The following is a 19,126-nucleotide window of genomic DNA, read 5'->3' as shown; positions in this document are numbered from 1 at the left end:
TTAATTTGTGTCAAAGAAAAGTAAAATAGACTCTTGTATATTTAATAACATCTTTTACATTGATTTTACTACAAAACTTAATGTTAAATGACATTGTTTATTCATCTTAAAAAAATCAAATGACGTCCATGACAGCTTGAATACAGTTTAAAAATACACTTAAAATGATAAAAAAGTACAGTTAAAATAAGTTATGGTAAAAGTCATGGAAAAGTGCTCATTACACTGGAAGTTTTGACAAAATATTTAAAAATATATTCGGAACATGAATACAAAGTTTTGTTAGCGAAAATTACCAAAATGATGACCATTCTAAGTTTGATGTCTTCCGAATGCACATAATACAGAATAACAAGGAGTAAAATGGTGAGGAGTAGTAATCTAATTACTGATTCTATTTAAGTCTTTCTGGCTGTTGTTTTTGCTGTGGAGAGATTTATCATGCTAGTAATCTGCAGAAAATAGTGTCAAAATAATCAAGCTCTGGAAGTTGTGTGATTAAATATTCATGGCTTGAAGAGGTCTGAAGAATGGTGCATAACCAAAGTGTTTAACCCTTTGCATGCTGGGTAATTTGTCGTCTGCTAAAATGTCGTCTGCTGAATTTCTAAAATTAGCATTTTCTTCGATTTTTTTTCAAAGAATACTATCAGAATAGCAAACAGTTTGGATCCAGATGAGACGCCACGTTCTGTGGCGTCTCATCTGGATCCAAACTGTTTGCAAAGGCCTTCACAACTCGGTTCCCGCACTGTAAGGGTTAAGGTTTGTGTTGAACAGAAAATTATGGTTAAAAGAGATTTGTCAAGCTAGTTATCTGCAAAAAATAGTGTCAAAATAATTGAGCTTTGGAAGTTGTGTGATTAAATATTCATGGCTTCAACGAGGTCGAAGAAATGGTACATCAATGGTGTGTTGAAAAAACCTTATCTTTTGGTTAAAAATAGAGATTGTATTGCTGACTTTCGGAAATTCAACTGTTTTATCATAAGAGATGGATGACACTGTAATTTACTTGGCAGTGTTCTGCGTAGGCCGTGAAATTACCATTTAAACGCATAATTTTCACAAATGTTGCAAACAAAGTAGTCTAGTTGAAATTTATGTTGCATACAAAATGCGTAAGATGAATCGTCAAAAAATGCCAAAATTTACCACATACTTTAAAGTAAGCAAATTCAAAACAAACATTCCATAATATCGTCATCAAATTCTTTACATGGAAAAAAATGTTTTTAATTTGTATTCCCCCAGTAGGGTGGCAAATAGAAATTGAACTGTCCGTCAGTTCGTCTGTCAGTCTGTGTGTCCATCCCAAAACTTTAATATTGGCCATAACTTTTGCAATATTGAAGATAGCAACTTGAAATCTGACATACATGTGTGTCTCATGAAGCTGCACTTTTTGAGTGGTGAAAAGTCAAGGTCATCCTTCAAGGTCAAAGGTCAAATATATGGCTTCAAAGCGGCGCAGTAGGGGGCATTGTGTTTCTGACAAACACGTACATTTCTTGTTTCTTATATGTTTTGTTCACCAATCCCATAATCCATAGAACAGAATTTACTTATGTACACAAATTATTGAATGAACATTAACTAAATGATTATAACAAATTAACTTTTTTCAAGTATGCCTGCATTCAAATATGATGTTCTTGTGTGGACAATGCCATGTTTTTTTTACATTTTTAAATATCAAGGATTAAGTGTAGTACACATAAAGGCCCCTTGTCCAAAAGACCAATGTCTTCTCTGTTAAATATTGTAAGGGGTTTAATATGTCTGTGTGTGCATTTTTAGATCAAAGGTTTAGCAAACATTCACTAGAGGCTTATGTCTAGAGGGAGATACTTGTAACAAAACTCAAAATTGAAATTGAAAAACAAATAAACATTGTTTACAGTAAACATTAAACTTTGTGTTTAAAGACATCTGCACGAAACAGAAAAATGGGCTTTATGAATGGCAAAAGAAGTTGTGAAATTAAGTTGCGTTCTGGGAAAACTGGCCTTATGCATTTGCATAATGTGTTGCCCATAGATTTGCCTTTGCAGTGTGCACAGCCTTATCAGGGATGAAACTTTCCATATTAATTTATGGATTTTTGTCATTTAAAGAAAGTCCCTTCTGACTGAAAATCCAGTCTGGACAGAAAGTGTCATTCCTTTGCGGACAGGAATGATACTTAAAGTGTCGTTCCTGTAAGCCTTTGTGGACAGGAATGATACTTTATGAGCTTTAATTAAGGCCAGTTTACCCAGTACGCTGCTCAATTACACCATTCGTCAGTTTGAGAATATTCCAATTATTCCCAATGAGGGTATAGATTTAAGCTTACAAGAGATAATTAGGTAACACTTTTATAATACAACTGAGTTAGCAAGTTTATGATGAATTCTTTTGGGTCAGGGACTTGGTTAACCCTTTGCATGCTGGGAAATTTGTCGTTTGCTAAAATGTTGTCTGCTGAATTTCTAAAATTAGCATTTTTTTTTTATTTTTTTTCAAAGAATACTATCAGAATAGCAAACAGTTTGAATCCTGATGAGACGCCACGTTCTGTGGCATCTCATCTGGATCCAAACTGTTTGCAAAGGCCTTCAAAATTCGGTTCCAGCACTGAAAGGGTTAAGTTTGGAGGGTGGGTGGGTAAGAGTAACTGAATATACTGTCAGATGGTTCTAATTGGTTGTGAAGGAACTGAGATTTAACAATAGCATGTGTGGTCTGAATGAAATTAACATGTGTTGTCATTGTGGGACCACAATAATAGCAATAATATTGGAGGTGTTTTGTTTTGTAATATACAGGGCTTTCTTGTTCACATAACAGCGTTGTATTTCTTGTAATAGTTTATCTTACTGTATCAAAATTATCCTACATTTTTGCTATTTTACATTCTCATAAAATGATATAAATATTAAAAAGCCCGTTTGGTCCTTTTGGGAATGGGTCTGGTACCCTTGAAACTTGGAATTTGCATATTGTAGATTTAGGAAAAATCGAGTCACATCATTTACATTGTTATCAATTATAACTAAAGAGTTCTCACAAGAATTTCAAAGCATGGAGTCAAAAATAAATCTTCTTTCTTAGGAAAGTAAGTGTTTTAACTTACCTAACCTTAAAATGTTACTCCACCTACTGTGAACAAATACAAAAAACTTGTTGCAACTCGCATCATCTAAATGACTTTAACTGTATGTTGTTATACTATAAATGATAACAATTAAATAGGACGTTATTTTTAAAAAAGGAACAACAAAGCATTATTGATAAATCAAAATAAAATCCATGTCAAGAGGGTTCATTTGCAGTCTTTTTTCAATAAAGAAACCAACTGACTTAGTACATGAACTGTCTTTTATGGCCACTACAAATTTGCTGGCCTTACGTTTTCATAAGATATTTGTAGTTATGTTAAGTGCTAATTATATGTTTTACGCGATTGGGGGGGGGGGAGTCATTTCAGCATTTCCAAATTTTATATCAATGACATAGTGTGGGTTCTGAGTGAGGTCAGACCAGAATAACGTAATCAACAACTCTCATGTGCATATGCATTCTTATTGGCTGATTCCGATTGCTGCTGTGAAATACACACCAACCTCTTCATAGGTCTCAATTTAAATTGACACGGTAAAGTGCTATTAGTGTTTTTTGGAACGATTCAAGCAATATCACGAGAAACCTCTAATTTAAAGTGATTATTCATAGATCAACAATTGTATTCAGGCTCATTTAGTGAAATAACGTTTATTTAATATAGTAAATAATATAATTGCATAAGTCATTATTTGGTTTTCCTTTTACTCTATACAAACTATTTTAAAGTGTCACCATTCCAGAGGTCCAGATAATATGCGTATTTGCGTAAAATACTCATGGAATATTTCCCAAAACGCATGAATTTTACTTTTGATGAGTGAAGAAAATCATCATAAAAATTTGCATACGCATGTTGTGCAATTATAAGTTGGACCAACAGTGCCCCAATTTTGATTATTTGATCAGCCATTTCAAAATGCATGTTTATGTAAACAAGAGTAGATGTTCTTTACTATTAATACATTTACATGTTTTTTTTTATAAAATACAAAATTAAAGACTTTTGTCTTTGATTTTGTAGTTTACTTATCAGCTTAAAAAGTCATGAGAGAAATACTCTTTATCTGCAGCTCTTCACCATTCTTATAGTTGACTCCATTGCCATTGGCATATTATATTGTCTGCATGCAAGTACATGGTTTGTTGTTGTGAAAAACCCCCTGCTGAACCTAGTAACTGATATGTGAAAGAATTCACATCATGAAATACTGGGTCAGAAAAAGATTGAAAACGAAAACAATTATGTGTTAACAGCATGATGAACAAAGAAGGCAGTAACAGACTTTCTTTCACCTGATGCTTTCTCATTAACACTGTATTATTACAGGTGATATCTTGCTATTTATAGCCTATTATTCTATATTAACAATTGTGCTTTAACTGTGCTTTGTTATACAGGGGACTGGGCTGTGAGATATTGATTTTAAGCCAAGGCCCAGGCTGAAATACTGCAATACTAGCTTGTGCAGTGCCCAAGGGTGTTAAACAGTGCATTCAAGGATCAATATTGGTGCAACATGAAATGCATCTCAAAGGCATGCAGGTGATAATGAGTATGGCAGCTTACATAGTTAGTGACAGAGCTGTTTTAATGGGATGATATATGTGGCTCTAACTACTTGAGCCTGATTGCTCTCTAAAAATGGGGTTTAATGCATGTGTGAAAAGTGTTTTCCTAGATTAGCCCTTGCAGTTTCACACGGGCTTATCAAGACAACACTCCGCCTTAACTGGATTTTCACAGAGACTTCTTTTAAATAAAAATGCTATAAAAGCAGAAAGCGTCTTCCCTGATTAGCCTTTGCAGAATTCACAGACTAATCTGTCACCACACTTGACCCACATGTATACATCGCAGTTTTCCTCGAGGGAGACTCACTTGCATTATTTCATCAACAAAATAAATATTGTAAGCTATTGATGGAATGATGGTAGGGCCCCTGAAAGAAAGTGAAAATCTGTTCATGGGAGAATGCTTTAGAATTAGAACATTGGCAGGCAATGTTTTTCTTTTGATATTTCTATGATATTGATTTTATGTCATGTTATTGTTTAACCGTGTATATCTTTTTATGCCCCCAGATCGAATGATCGGGGGTATATTGTTTTTGGCCTGTCTGTCTGTCAATCTGTCACTCTTTCATTCTGTCCCAAAACTTTATCCTTACATTAAATTTTTGCAATAACTTTTGAAATACTGAACATAGCATCTTGATATTTGGCATGCATGTGTATCTCATGGAGCTGCACATTTTGAGTGGTGAAAGGTCAAGGTAATCCTTCAAGGTCAAAGGTAAAAAAAAGCGGCGCATTAGGGGACATTTTGTTTCTGACAAATAATTTTTGCATGTTGTAAATTAAATCTATATTATGAGTCCATTGAGTGAAATTTTATTAAGTATTGCACATTGTGCCATATATAGAGAGTTAAAACTGAGGTGCAATATAATAATATTTTTTTATTATTTTAAATATATTTTATTGTTAAACACATTAATTGCTCGTGTCAAAAGTTATGATACAGGTCAAAAACATCCTGTTCATACCTTACAAAGTTTGTGTTGGTAGCATAACATGACATGGTTATAAGCGTAAATGATTATAATTATATATTTTAGAAAAAAATAATAATTCAGAATAATAATAAGCTTTTTGAACTTTAATATAAGCAATTAAAGCTTGCATGACTGAACGCTATAACAAAATTACTATTACAGTAGATTAACTCAATACATTGTGCAAGTAATACATTACAAGGTTTTTATCAATCTTCAGTATTATTAGAAACACATTGCAAGAATCTCTCAGCGCTTACCTGGAATCTATCACCAGCTTTTAACTGGGTACTCCTGTCATGAGGTTACACAATGATATACACAACAATCTGCAGGCTATTTTCAAACAAGACTTCCACAGAAATGTGCAGGGCTATATATCAACGATTTTCCACTGGAAATGCAGGGCCATACATCAATGATAATCCGCCCAGATAGAAACATCTCCTCTTCTCTGCACTGTGCTTACTAGTCACACATTTCCTGCCCTATCCTATTGGCCTGCTGCCTTTCTTCGGAAATAGATTATGTAGTCGTAGCAGAGTCACCACAATATTGGAGAAAAATGCTTCAGTTACTATAGTGATTTGCAAGTGAGTGATTGGATACTGGTGTATTCTATGTCCCTCACGATCAATACTGTAACTCCAACCAGCCTCAAGGCATTGTTTTTATTGACTCTTTACTTTTGTCACTTGCTGGGTAAAAATCGCTTTTTTCGGTTTACAAATTGCTTTTACTTTAAGACTCATGTTGGCTTTGCTTGTTAAGGAAATGTTCATTTCCATCTCATTAGAATGTATCTGGCAGTGGTAATGACATTTGTTACTGACAAGTCTGTCAAATCAATCTCTATTTACCAAGAAATAAGACGTTATGATGACATCTAATTTACTCTAGTGTCTTGCCAATAATAATATAACATTCTCTGTCCCAAAATAGAATTATTCCAGAAAATATTTTTTTGGGTTGATTAAGAATCACTTTGCATCCTCCATGTGAAATTGATATAATATACAAATATTTTTATGTTTAGTAATTTAATAGCCTTGTTTGAAATTTTAATGAATAGTTTTTCTTAAATCCAAAGTCAAACAAATATTTTATTTAATTTTAATCCTAAGTGATAAAGTAAACACAAAATAATGATACAATGTTTGCATAACACTCTTAAACCTGTTATTTGGATGCAACAATATATACTTACAAAAAGGAAGCAAACAATAAAAATACTTGCATATACAGTGAAACTTGTCTGAACTGAACATTAAAAAAATTGGTCCCAATTTACTTACATTGCATACGTCAATCACAGACTAAGGTTGAAGATTCAATTTATTATAGGTTCCTGTTTTAATATCTGATGAAATTATTACCAGTACATGGTGTCTATTTTTTCTGACAATATATTCCAAGCAACTTTTTATATAATTTGCATTACATATTGTAATCCTACTAATTTAAAACTGTGTTCCAAAGGTTGTTAATTGTGTTAATTGCTTTTTTTTTCAGAAGAATTACATATTATAACAAATATTTTAGATTTTCCAATCAGTTTCCTCCACTTTTTTACTATTTTAACCCTTAACCGCTTATATACGTATTTTGACGCATTTGTAGTCCCTCAGAAAGATATATGTAATTTAATACCCTACTGGATTCAAATTTAAATGACTTCATTTCCAACCCTCAGTTATTTATTAGCAGCAAACAGTATAAAACCTGAACAGACTGGGAGTAACTCGAAGGCTGTTCTGGTTTAATGCTGTTTGCACATAGCCATTTTCAATTGTCTTCTGAGTGGGAAAGGGTTCATTAAGACTGTAAGTTAATAGGGGTTCTAGCATTTTAATGAACTCTATAGCCACCAAGTACCTGTTCTTCCCTAAAAATGGCTCAATAGTGTCTATAATTCCCTTCTACTTAGCAATGCTGACTTCCTTAAATCAAAAAGCACCCTAGATTTTGTAAAAGAAGTGTTTTTAACACTAGAGGGAAATAACAGAACACTTTATTAAATTCCATTGCTTCCTTGACAGACTTAAATACAATTATTTTACAAATTGTTGTCGTAATATGCTTTCTTGTTGTCACACCCTTTTTAGGGCAACAACAGTGAATCACTCAAATCTGCATATACCCTCAGTTTGTTACGCTATTTTGTAAAAGTGATATGTTTACTATGTGAAAGCTACTACTTCTACTACTATTTCTACAGTTATTACTACTACTATTTATTTGTGTTTCCATGGAATGTATTGCACAATTTGATTCTGTAGAATAATACAGCACATACAATGCCACACAATCAACAAGTGTGATACAATACACCAGAACAACACAATCATGCAACAATAAATTATTATACACCTTCTCGCAATCATGATCAACATTACAATAAATTATGCATTTATTCAGAACATTAAAATTAGATAATGTCTAATTTAATAGTGACATCATCATGATATAAAGATTAATGGTGTCATATAATTGCCTGGTTATTGAAGCCAATTTGAATACAGAGTGTGAAATATCAGAATTATTAAATGGATTTTTGTTAAAAAAGAGAATTTTCCTTTAAAAAAAAAATACATTAAAGCGGAAAGTGTCGTCCCTTATCAGCCAGTGAGGACTGCACAGGCTAATCATTGATGACACTGTACACACATTCATTAGGCCCCTTCTTCACTGTACACACATTCATTAGGCCCCTTCTTCACTGTACACTCATTAATTAGGCCCCTTCTTCACTGTACGCACATTCATTAGGCCCCTTCTTTACTGTACACTCATTAATTAGGCCCCTTCTTCACTGTACACACATTCATTAGGCCCCTTCTTCACTGTACACTCATAAATTAGGCCCCTTCTTCACTGTACGCACATTCATTAGGCCCCTTCTTCACTGTACACTCATTAATTAGGCCCCTTCTTCACTGTACGCACATTTATTAGGCCCCTTCTTCACTGTACACCCATTAATTAGGCCCCTTCTTCACTGTACACACATTCATTAGGCCCCTTCTTCACTGTGCACTCATTAATTAGGCCCCTTCTTCACTGTACGCACATTCATTAGGCCCCTTCTTCCCAGTGTGACACTCATTGTTATTCCACAGAATCCTGCAAGGGTCATGACTTCTGACAATCCCTTGGGGTGGGATCATGGGTGTTACAGGGGTGGCGAAATCAAATGTCCGAGTTGCCCGAGTCGTACATTTGCTTGTCTGGGCAACTGATATTTTTCAATTAAGTTGTCCGTGGACAACAAGTTTTTTAAAGTCGGGTCCAGGTATACAAAAAAATACATTGTATTAAGCCGTAATTAAGTTTTACAAAACCGGATGTTGACACGCGATTACATTGTCAGTGCTATTTGCGGAGCAATCAAGCTAAAATACGGGCACTCTCCTGCGCAGTGATCTCCCTTATTCTACAAGAGACCGGGAGCATGCCGCATTTTCAACATTCGGCCCGACTGTTAGACAGTGTACAGACTGGTTTCTTTATATTTACAATCAGACGGAAATAAAAGTATCAAACTAAGATAATCAAAACACGGTCTACCTTGCTATTTCAGACGACTTTATGGTAAAGATGGAACATTTTTTTTTTTTAATATTCAACAACAGAGAAGAAACACGAAGCTTGAGCAGTCCACCTCCCAAAAATACTAGAAAGATTATGATAAAAAATATGATCTAAGTAAACGCACCAGAACTTTTCAAAAAACCTGGCTTACAGATTTTCAATGGGTACCAGTTGATGATAATCAAATTGCTACCAGTAGCGGTGCAGAGCCTCAGTCTGATGAGGTCGACATATTGGACTAGTCTAATTTGTTAAGATAACGATGTACTAATGTTCAACACGTGTTTTAATAACACTAGCTTTGCAAGATTAAAAGTTTGACAAAGTCTTTATATTGTTTATAATATACTGTTATAATGAATGAACCATTGAAATACAACTATAAACAAAACAAGCAAATCATACTCATTTTGATATATTCCACATTATTTTACATTCATCAATAAATGCGTTTATAATTTATATAAACATTAACGGACAAGTGTAGTTCAGCAACGGACAAGTTAAATTTCCTAAATGGTTGTCCGTGGACAAGTATAGTTTTTTGAGATTTCGCCACCCCTGTGTTATGGGAGGATTAAAACATGTCCAAATGTTATCCCTCTTTACAAGTGTGCCCATCAAAGCTAATGAAAACAGACAGCAATTATAGTAAAATAATGACTGACCAGGCAATAGAGATCCCATGTGCCTGATTGACCATCTGGCAGAGTGTTTTAGTTACCAAAGTGGCAGCAGTGGTCAAAGTGGTCAGTATTGGTCATTAATGGTCATATTGGTATGCCATGAACTAACTCATTGAACCTTGTTCTGGTAAAATGGGGCTTAATGCAAGTGTGCAAAGTGTCATCCTAGATTAGCCTGTGCAGTCTGGACAGGGACAAAAATATCCGCTTTAATGGTATTTTTTGTTTACAGGAGGTCTTCTATTAAAGAAATTCCAGTTGCAGCAGAAATCTGAGTGCACATGGTAATATGGGTTGACACTTTACACTTATGCATTTAGCCAAGATTTCTCTAAATAGCATTCAATCTGTCAACATGTCCTTGAAGATTGACAGCATGTTTTGTTAACCAGGTTTTCCGAAGGAAAAAACTGGTTATTAGATTGGCGAATGCGGGCGGGCTGGCTGGCTGCATGGCTGGCTGGCGGGCTGGTGGGCGGGCGGAACAAGCTTGTCCGGGCCATAACTTTGTCGTTCATTGTGAGATTTTAAAATCATTTGGCACATTTGTTAACCATCATTAGACGGTGTGTCGCGCGAAAAAATTACGTCAATATCTCCAAGGTCAAGGTCACACTTTGAGTTCAAAGGTAAAAAATAGCCATAAATGAGCTTGTCTGGGCTATAACTATGTCATTCATTATGAGATTTTAAAATCATTTAGCACATTTGTTCACCATCATGGGACGGTGTGTCGCACGAAAGAATCACATCAATATCTCCAATGTCAAGGTCGCCACGACTAAAAATAGATTTATTTTAAAACAAACTTTCAAAGGTGGTTAATTTTGTTTGTTCATTTCAAAAGTTCAGTTTGAGTTGTCTCCCTTTATCAGATTTTTTTTTCACAATGAAAACCTGGTTTTGTGACAATTTTGTCCCTTGTTTTTACTAGTTTTAGGAGTGGCAGCCAAATGCTGTCATTTATGTCTTATATGGAAATCATCATTACATCATATTGCTTTCTTATATTATATTATTGTTTGACACACTTGTTATTATCATACATGGATGATATTTTCATGGACTCGGATATACTTTGGGAATGGTGGGAATCCTATAAAAGGAGAAACCGGTATTTCTTCGATTTTAAGACGGATTGACTGTAAGACGAGACCCCAACTTTAGGTCCCAGATTGGCTGTATTGTCATGGCCTCGCTAATAAGAAGGGGCAATTTTTACGGACGAAAATCGGTAAAATTTCAACAGTCAAAATACCTGTAATGGTTTACACAATGCGTGTTTTACAGCCCACCCCAAGGTGGCAACATGTCAATATCAATCGATTATTTCAGGGGTTTATTGCAGTTTTATGGCTTTGTTTTACCTACCACATTAAACGGTCTGTTCAGTGCACTTCACCTCGATAAAATCATGGCAAGTTACGTAAGAGGCTGATGATAGTCAACCGGTGTTATCCTCCTGGAATTTGTGCTTTTAATGCATAATGCTATCAAAACATATTTTTAGACACGTAAAGCGTTGTAACAAATTAATATTTAATTCATAACAAATATACCACAAGTATAAATGTTCCGTTAAATTCCCAAATGAGAATAATAATTTATAATCCGAAACACACTCCCGATTTTTAGCTCATCTATTTTTTGAAAAAAAATTATGAGCTATTGTCATCACCTTGGCGTTGGCGTTGGCGTCGGCGTTGGCGTTGGCGTCGGCGTCCGGTTAAGTTTTGCGTTTAGGTCCTTTTTTCTCAGAAAGTATCAATGCTATTGCATTCAAACTTGGTACACTTACTTACTATCATGAGGGGACTGGGCAGGCAAAGTTAGATAACTCTGGCGTGCATTTTGACAGAATTATGTGCCCTTTTTATACTTAGAAAATTGAAAATTTTGGTTAAGTTTTGCGTTTAGGTCCACTTTTCTCAGTAAGTATCAATGCTATTGCATTCAAACTTGGTACACTTACTTACTATCATGAGGGGACTGGGCAGGCAAAGTTAGATAACTCTGGCGTGCATTTTGACAGAATTATGTGCCCTTTTTATACTTAGAAAATTGAAAATTTTGGTTAAGTTTTGTGTTTAGGTCCATTTTATTCCTTAAGCATCAAAGCTATTGCTTTCATACTTGCAACACTTACTAACTATCATAAGGGGACTGTGCAGGCAAAGTAATGTAACTCTGACTGGCATTTTGACAGAATTGTGTGCCCTTTTTATACTTAAAAATTGAAAATTTGATTAAGTTTTGTGTTTAGGTCCACTTTATTCCTACAGTATCAAAGCTATTGCTTTTATACTTGCAACACTTATGAACTATCATAAGGGGACCGTGCAGGCAAAGTTATGTAACTCTGACTGGCATTTGGACGGAATTATGGGCCCTTTATACTTAGAAAATTGAAAATTTGGTTAAGATTTATGTTTTGGTCCACTTTACCCCTAAAGTATCATAGATATTGCTTTCATACTTGGAACACTCACAAACTATCATAAGGGTACAGTAAAAGGACAAGTTGCATAACTCTGGTTGTCATTGTTACGGAATTATGGACCTTTTTTGACCTAGTAACTTTTAATGTATGGTTAAATTTTGTGTTTCGATCCACTTTACTTCTTAAGTATCAAGGCTATTGCTTTCAAACTTCAAATACTTTCATGCTATCATGAGGTTACTGTACCTGGCAAGTTGAATTTTACCTTGACCTTTGAATGACCTTGACTCTCAAGGTCAAATTATTAAATTTTGCTAAAATTGCCATAACTTCTTTATTTATGATTAGATTTGATTGATACTTTGACGAAACTACTCTTACCTGACATACCACAATAGACTCCACCCAAACCATCCCCCGTGCCCTCCCCCCCTCCCCCCCCTCCCCCCTCCCCCCCCCCTAATTTTTTTTTTTTTTTTTTTTTTTTTTTAAGATCATCTCACAAATGACCACCACACCCTCACACTATACCCCCACCCCACCCCCCCCCCACCCCACCCCCCACCCAATTTTTATTTTTTATTTTTATTTTTTTTTATTTTTTTTTTAAGATCATCTCACAAATTACCACCACACCCTCACACTATACCCCCCCTCCATTTTTTTTAAAAAATGGTTATGTTTGAAATACCGTCCAACCATCGCACCCAAAAAATACCCCCCCCCCCCATCGCCCCCCCCACCCCCTTCCCTGCCCCCGATTTTTTTTTTTTTCGCTTTTTTGGAAGATAATGTAATAAATGTCCACAACCCCACTATATACACCCCTTTTCACTCCACCCCTCCCTCCTTTGTGATTGATAATGAGAGTCCCTTCACCTTTAAAAAGAAAATAGATGAGCGGTCTTCACCCGCAAGGCGGTGCTCTTGTTTAATGTTAACACAACGTTTACAAATGCTTCCAATATAGTCATCATGTATATTTCCCGACATAAGAGCGCGAAAATTATGCCGCTATGTACAAGGTCATGGAGAGCGTGCGTGCATTGATTTTTTAGCTCCACTGGCCAGAGGCCAGCGGGGCTTATGTCATAGTCCTGTGTCCGTCGTGCGTGCGTCCGTGCGTCCGTCCTTCCGTGCGTTAACTTTTTCTTTAAACATCTTCTTTTCCTAAACTACTGGTCCAATTCTGATGAAATTTCTCAGGAATGTACCTGGGGTGAAACTCTTCCAAATTTGTTCAAATTATGCTCCTGGGGTCAAATTTGACCCTGCCCTGGGGGGTCAAAAATTGAAAATTTGCTTATATAAGGCCTATTTTGTGAAAACTTGAAAAATCTTCTTGTCCATAACCATTGGGCCTAGGGCTACCAAATTTGGTATGTAGTGACATCTTATAGTCCTCTACCAAGTTTGTTCAAATTATGCCCTTGGGGTCAAATTTGACCCTGCCCCGGGGGTCAATTAATTGAAAATTTGCTTATATAAGGCCTATTTTGTGAAAACTTTAAAAATCTTCTTGTATATAACCATTGGGCCTAGGGCTACCAAATTTGGTCTGTAGTGACATCTTATAGTCCTCTACCAAGTTTCTTAAAATTATGCCCCTAGGGTCAAATTTGACCCAGCCCAGGGGGGGGGGGGGGTAAAAAAATTTGAAAATTTGCTTATATAAGGCCTATTTTGTAAAAACTTAAAAAATCTTCTTGTCCATAACCATTGGGCCTAGGGCTACCAAATTTGGTATGTAGTGACATCTTATAGTCCTCTACCAAGTTTCTTCAAATTATGCCCCTGGGGTCAAATTTGACCCTGCCCTGGGGGGTCAAAAAATTGAAAATTTGCTTATATAAGGCCTATTTTGTGAAATCTTTAGAACTCTTCTCGTCCATAACCATTGGGCTTAGGGCTACCAAATTTGGTATGTAGTGGCAACTTATAGTCCTCTACCAAGTTTCTTCAAATTATGCCCCTGGGATCAAATTTGATCCTGCCCCAGGGGGTCAAAAAATTGAAAATTTGCTTAAATAAGGCCTATTTTGTAAAAACTTTAAAAAAATCTTCTTGTCCATAACCATTGGGTCTATGGCTACCAAATTTGGTATGTAGTGACATCTTATAGTCCTCTACCAAGTTTCTTCAAATTATGCCCCTGGGGTCAAATTTGACCCTGCCCAGGGGGGGGGGGGGGGTAAAAAATTTGAAAATTTGCTTATATAAGGCCTATTTTGTGAAAACTTTAGAAATCTTCTCGTCCATAACCATTGGGCTTAGGGCTACCAAATTTGGTTTGTAGTGACATCTTATAGTCCTCTACCAAGTTTTTTAACCAGGTTTTCCGAAGGAAAAAACTGGTTATTAGATTGGCGAATGCGGGCGGGCTGGCTGGCTGGCGGGCTGGCGGAATAAGCTTGTCCGGGCCATAACTATGTCGTTCATTGTCAGATTTTAAAATCATTTGGCACATTTGTTCACCATCATTGGACGGTGTGTCGCGCGAAATAATTACGTCGATATCTCCAAGGTCAAGGTCACACTTTGAGTTCAAAGGTCAAAAATGGCCATAAATGAGCTTGTCCGAGTCATAACTATGTCGTTCATCGTCAGATTTTAAAATCATTTGGCACATTTGTTCACCATCATTTGACGGTGTGTCGCGCGAAATAATTACGTCGATATCTCCAAGGTCAAGGTCACACTTTGAGTTCAAAGGTCAAAAATGGCCATAAATGAGCTTGTCCTGGCCATAACTATGTCATTCATTGTGAGATTTTAAAATCATTTGGCACATTTGTTCACCATCATGGGACGGTGTGTCCCACGAAAGAATCACGCCAATATCTCCAATGTCAAGGTCGCCACGACTAAAAATAGATTTAAAAAAAAAAAAAACTTACAAAGGGGGTTAATTTTTTTTGGTCATTTCAAAAGTTCAGTTTGAGTTTTCTCCCTTTATCAGATTTTTTTTTCACAATGAAAACCTGGTTTTGTGACAATTTTGTCCCTTGTTTTAAATTACGCCCCTGGGGTCAAATTTGACCCTGCCCTGGGGGTCAAAAAGTTGAAAATTTGCTTATATAAGGCCTATTTTGTGAAAACTTTAAAAATCTTCTCGTCTATAACCATTGGGCCTAGGGCTACCAAATTTAGTATGTAGTGACATCTTATAGTCCTTGACCAAGTTTCTTCAAATTATGCCCCTGGGGTCAAATTTGACCCTGCCCCAAGTGGTCAAAAAATTGAAAATTTTCTTGTATAAGGCCTATTTTGTGCAAACTTTTAAAATCTTCTTGTCCATAACCGTATGGCATAGGGCTACCAAATTTGGTATGTAATGACATCTAATAGTCCTCTACCAAGTTTGTTCAAATTAAGCCCCTGGGATCAAATTTGACCGTTCCCCAGGGGTCACAAAATTGAACATATGCTTATATTGGGCCCATTTTGTGCAAACTTTAAAAATCTTCTTGTCCATAACTGTTGGGCCTATTTCTACCAAATTCGGTATGTAGTGACATCTAAAAGGTCGCTACTTAGTTTGTTTAAATTATACCCCTGGGGACAAATTTGACCCTGGCCCGGGGGGTCACAAAAATGAACATATGCTTAAATAAAGCCTATTTTGTGCGAACTTTAAAAATCTTCTTGTTCATAATTATAGAGCCTAGGGCTACTAAATTTGGTATGTAGTGATATCTAATAGTCCTCTATCAAATTTGTTCATGACTCGCAAATGACCCCCTATTGATTTTCAGGTCACTAGGTCAAATGTCAAGGTCATGGTGACCCGAAATAGTAAAATGGTTTCCGGATGATAACTCAAGAAGGCTTATGCCTAGGATCATGAAACTTCATAGGTACATTGATCATGACTCCCAGATGACCTCTATTGATTTTATGGGTTGCTAGGTCAAAGGTCAAGGTCACGGTGACCTGAAATAGTAAAATGGTTTCCGGATGATAACTCAAGAACGCTTATGCCTAGGATCATGAAACTTCATAGGTACATTGATCATGACTCGCAGATGACCCCTATTGATTTTTTGGTCTTTAGGTCAAAGATCAAGGTCACAGTGACCCGAAATAATAAAATGGTTTCAGGATGATAACTCAAGAATGCTTATGCCTAGGATCATGAAACTTCATAGGTACATTGATCATGACTCGCAGATGACCCCTATTGATTTTCAGGTCACTAGGTCAAAGGTCAAGGTCACGGTGACTCAACTTAGAAAAATGGTTTTCGGATGATAACTCAAGAAGGCTTTCACCTAGGATCATGAAACTAAATAGGTACATTGATCATGACTTGCAGATGACCCCTATTGACGTTCAGGTAACTAGGTCAAAGGTCAAGGTCACGGTGACTTTACACAGTAAAATGGTTTCCGGATGATAACTCAAGAAAGCTAATACACCTAGGATCATGAAACTTCATAGGTACATTGATCATGACTCGCAGATGACCCCTATTGATTTTTAGGTCACTAGGTCAAAGGTCAAGGCCACAGTGCCAAAGAACATATTCACACAATGGCTGCCACTACAACTGACAGCCCATATGGGGGGCATGCATGTTTTACAAACAGCCCTTGTTATATTTTGAGATGATTCTTTACAAAGAAAGATGCGTCTATTGTATTTGTTATAAATGTGTGAAAGGCTCTTAAGAAGGAACCAGAGATTATTAACCCTTTACCAAACACTAACAGGATTTTAAAGGTTTGTAGCTGACGACTTTATAAATAATTGTGATAAAAGGAGAAATTGCTCAAGATGAGCAATTTCTCCTTTTATCACAATGATTTCTTCCCTACCTGATCATTTCCTTCAGATTCGATTACAATTTTATTGTCATCTGCAACCTCTTTCAAATTGGGAATGTCCAAAATGTGTCGTTTGGTAAAGGGTTAAGGCATTTTGATTCATATGGGTCTTGTGAATCTGTTTCAAATCAAATGCGTAGATTTGATCTTCAGCATCTAAAAATATGTGAAATAGAAAGAACGAGTATATATCTTTTGGAGAGATAAATGTACCTTCGTTATAAGCAAAGGACCTGTGCAACAATTCACGGGCTTTTTAGTCTGTTTAGTTAACACGGTAGTAACTTTTTCCATATATAAATGCTCACCCTTCCAACTTTAAGCGCCCAGTGGGACGAGGGAAAGAAAGAGAAAGTCACATGCTTGAGTACATTTCAACCCATGCGCATTGCACGTTTTTTTTCGCATAATAAAACAGTGGAGAGATACAGGGCCATCATGGCCCTCTTGTTTATACAAACTGTGTAGCGCAGAAAACATTGAATTCTGTTGATTTCGGTTAAATGTTTCATCGGTATTTTTAACACAATTATATCGCGAATAATTTGATATTTCTTTTAAATTGATTTCAAATCAAACACGCCGTATCCTTATCGTTACGGTCTATTATTTGAGTAATTATTGAAACAGTAATTGTACTGTTTACTGATTCAAGAGAACATCTGGACAGAACTGGAGTAGGTGTTGGGCGTTATGAAAACACGCATAGCACGTCTACTGACATAATTATTGTGTAGACTGCTGTCTGGGGTGTTTATACAAAAGGGATTAACATGTATGATTACAACTCTGCCGATTTGGTCTATAATTACCGGTAATACATTGTTTTGAATGTCATTATTTTAATCAATGCATTTTTATTAATGTAATGGAAAAATTAATAAATTAACTTTTATTCGATTATAAACTCGTGAGTATTTCAAACAGACATATCATTTATAATATATAATAACAAAAGGATATAAGCGGCAAATAATGTATCTAAACGAAAGTAGTTTATTTTCTTCATCAGAAATAAGGTTATCACTGCACAAATATTGTAAAAAAAATAAGTTTTTTCTTAGGATGCTCTTATAAGACGACCCCCCGACTTTATGCCTTAACAAATCGGGAAAAAACCCCGTCTTACAATCGAAGAAATACGGTAAGATCTCAAAACTCATGTGACATGTGACCTTGGCCAGTAGTCACATAGCTCCCAAGGGATATCGGATCTTCAGTTGTATCATAGTGAAAACATAATATTTTTCTTCTTGATGGCAAATGTTTTCTGCTTACAAAATTATAATATATTATAAAATATTATTATGTGCAGCAATATTAATTTGTTAAAAGGTGTAAATAGAGGTTAATAGGTGCAGACGGTCATAGAAAGTGTTTGTGCCTCAAAATGTATTCACTTAAAAAATGTATACATGTAAGGATGGAGTTTGAAAATATAGGTAAATAAAAAAGTGGAAAATGATGAAAAACCATGTAATTTTGTTGAAGTAACAGAAAGGTGGAGTGATCAGTGTTGCTTTGATCAAGCATATTTGTTTAACAGCAACTTGGTACCTTGAAGCTAGTTTAAAATAAATAAAAATATAATCTCAAAATGCTATTTCTCTTTAATGAGGATAGTTAAAATGTGATCAATGTCTCATTTGTAAATGTTAAGCAGTCCCTTATTTAGTAATTCGGTATCAAAACAGGTACAACATTTTAATGGGCCTTGATCTTCGAAAACTGGGCTTAATGTATGCCTAAAGTGTAGTCACAGATTAGCCTGTGCTGTCCGCAAAGACTGTATTTTCATTGAGAAAAGACACCCTTAAAACCACAACTGCATAAAAGCAGAAAGTGTTGTTCTTTATAGGCCTGTGCAGACTGCATAGGCTAATCTGGGATGATGCTGATAATGCAAAAGCATTCCAGGTT

The 19,126-nt window shown here is 35.8% G+C and overlaps 2 protein-coding genes across 3 annotated transcripts in view; one reads left to right on the top strand and one right to left on the bottom strand.

Annotated features, from left to right (window-relative positions):
* The window catches only part of LOC127856857 (dynein axonemal assembly factor 9-like), a 128,058-nt gene that overhangs the window by 39,938 nt on the left and 68,994 nt on the right, over positions 1-19,126 (top strand). The window lies entirely within an intron of this gene.
* Positions 1-19,126, bottom strand: part of LOC127856882 (rhodopsin-like) — a 43,097-nt gene that overhangs the window by 3,663 nt on the left and 20,308 nt on the right. Inside the window, exon 1 of one of the 2 annotated variants that reach the window (XM_052393063.1) lies at positions 5,924-6,810. The exons of the other annotated variant lie outside the window; for it this stretch is intronic. The gene's annotated coding sequence lies outside the window, so the exon portion shown is untranslated. Of the gene's footprint in view, positions 1-5,923; positions 6,811-19,126 lie in introns of those variants that run through there. 2 annotated transcript variants of the gene reach the window in all.

This window comes from Dreissena polymorpha, chromosome 14 (assembly GCF_020536995.1).
Source record: "Dreissena polymorpha isolate Duluth1 chromosome 14, UMN_Dpol_1.0, whole genome shotgun sequence".
NCBI classification, from domain to species: domain Eukaryota; kingdom Metazoa; phylum Mollusca; class Bivalvia; order Myida; family Dreissenidae; genus Dreissena; species Dreissena polymorpha.
The sequence above is the reverse complement of the archived record's forward strand: the minus strand, read 5'-3'. Positions and strand labels throughout refer to the sequence as shown.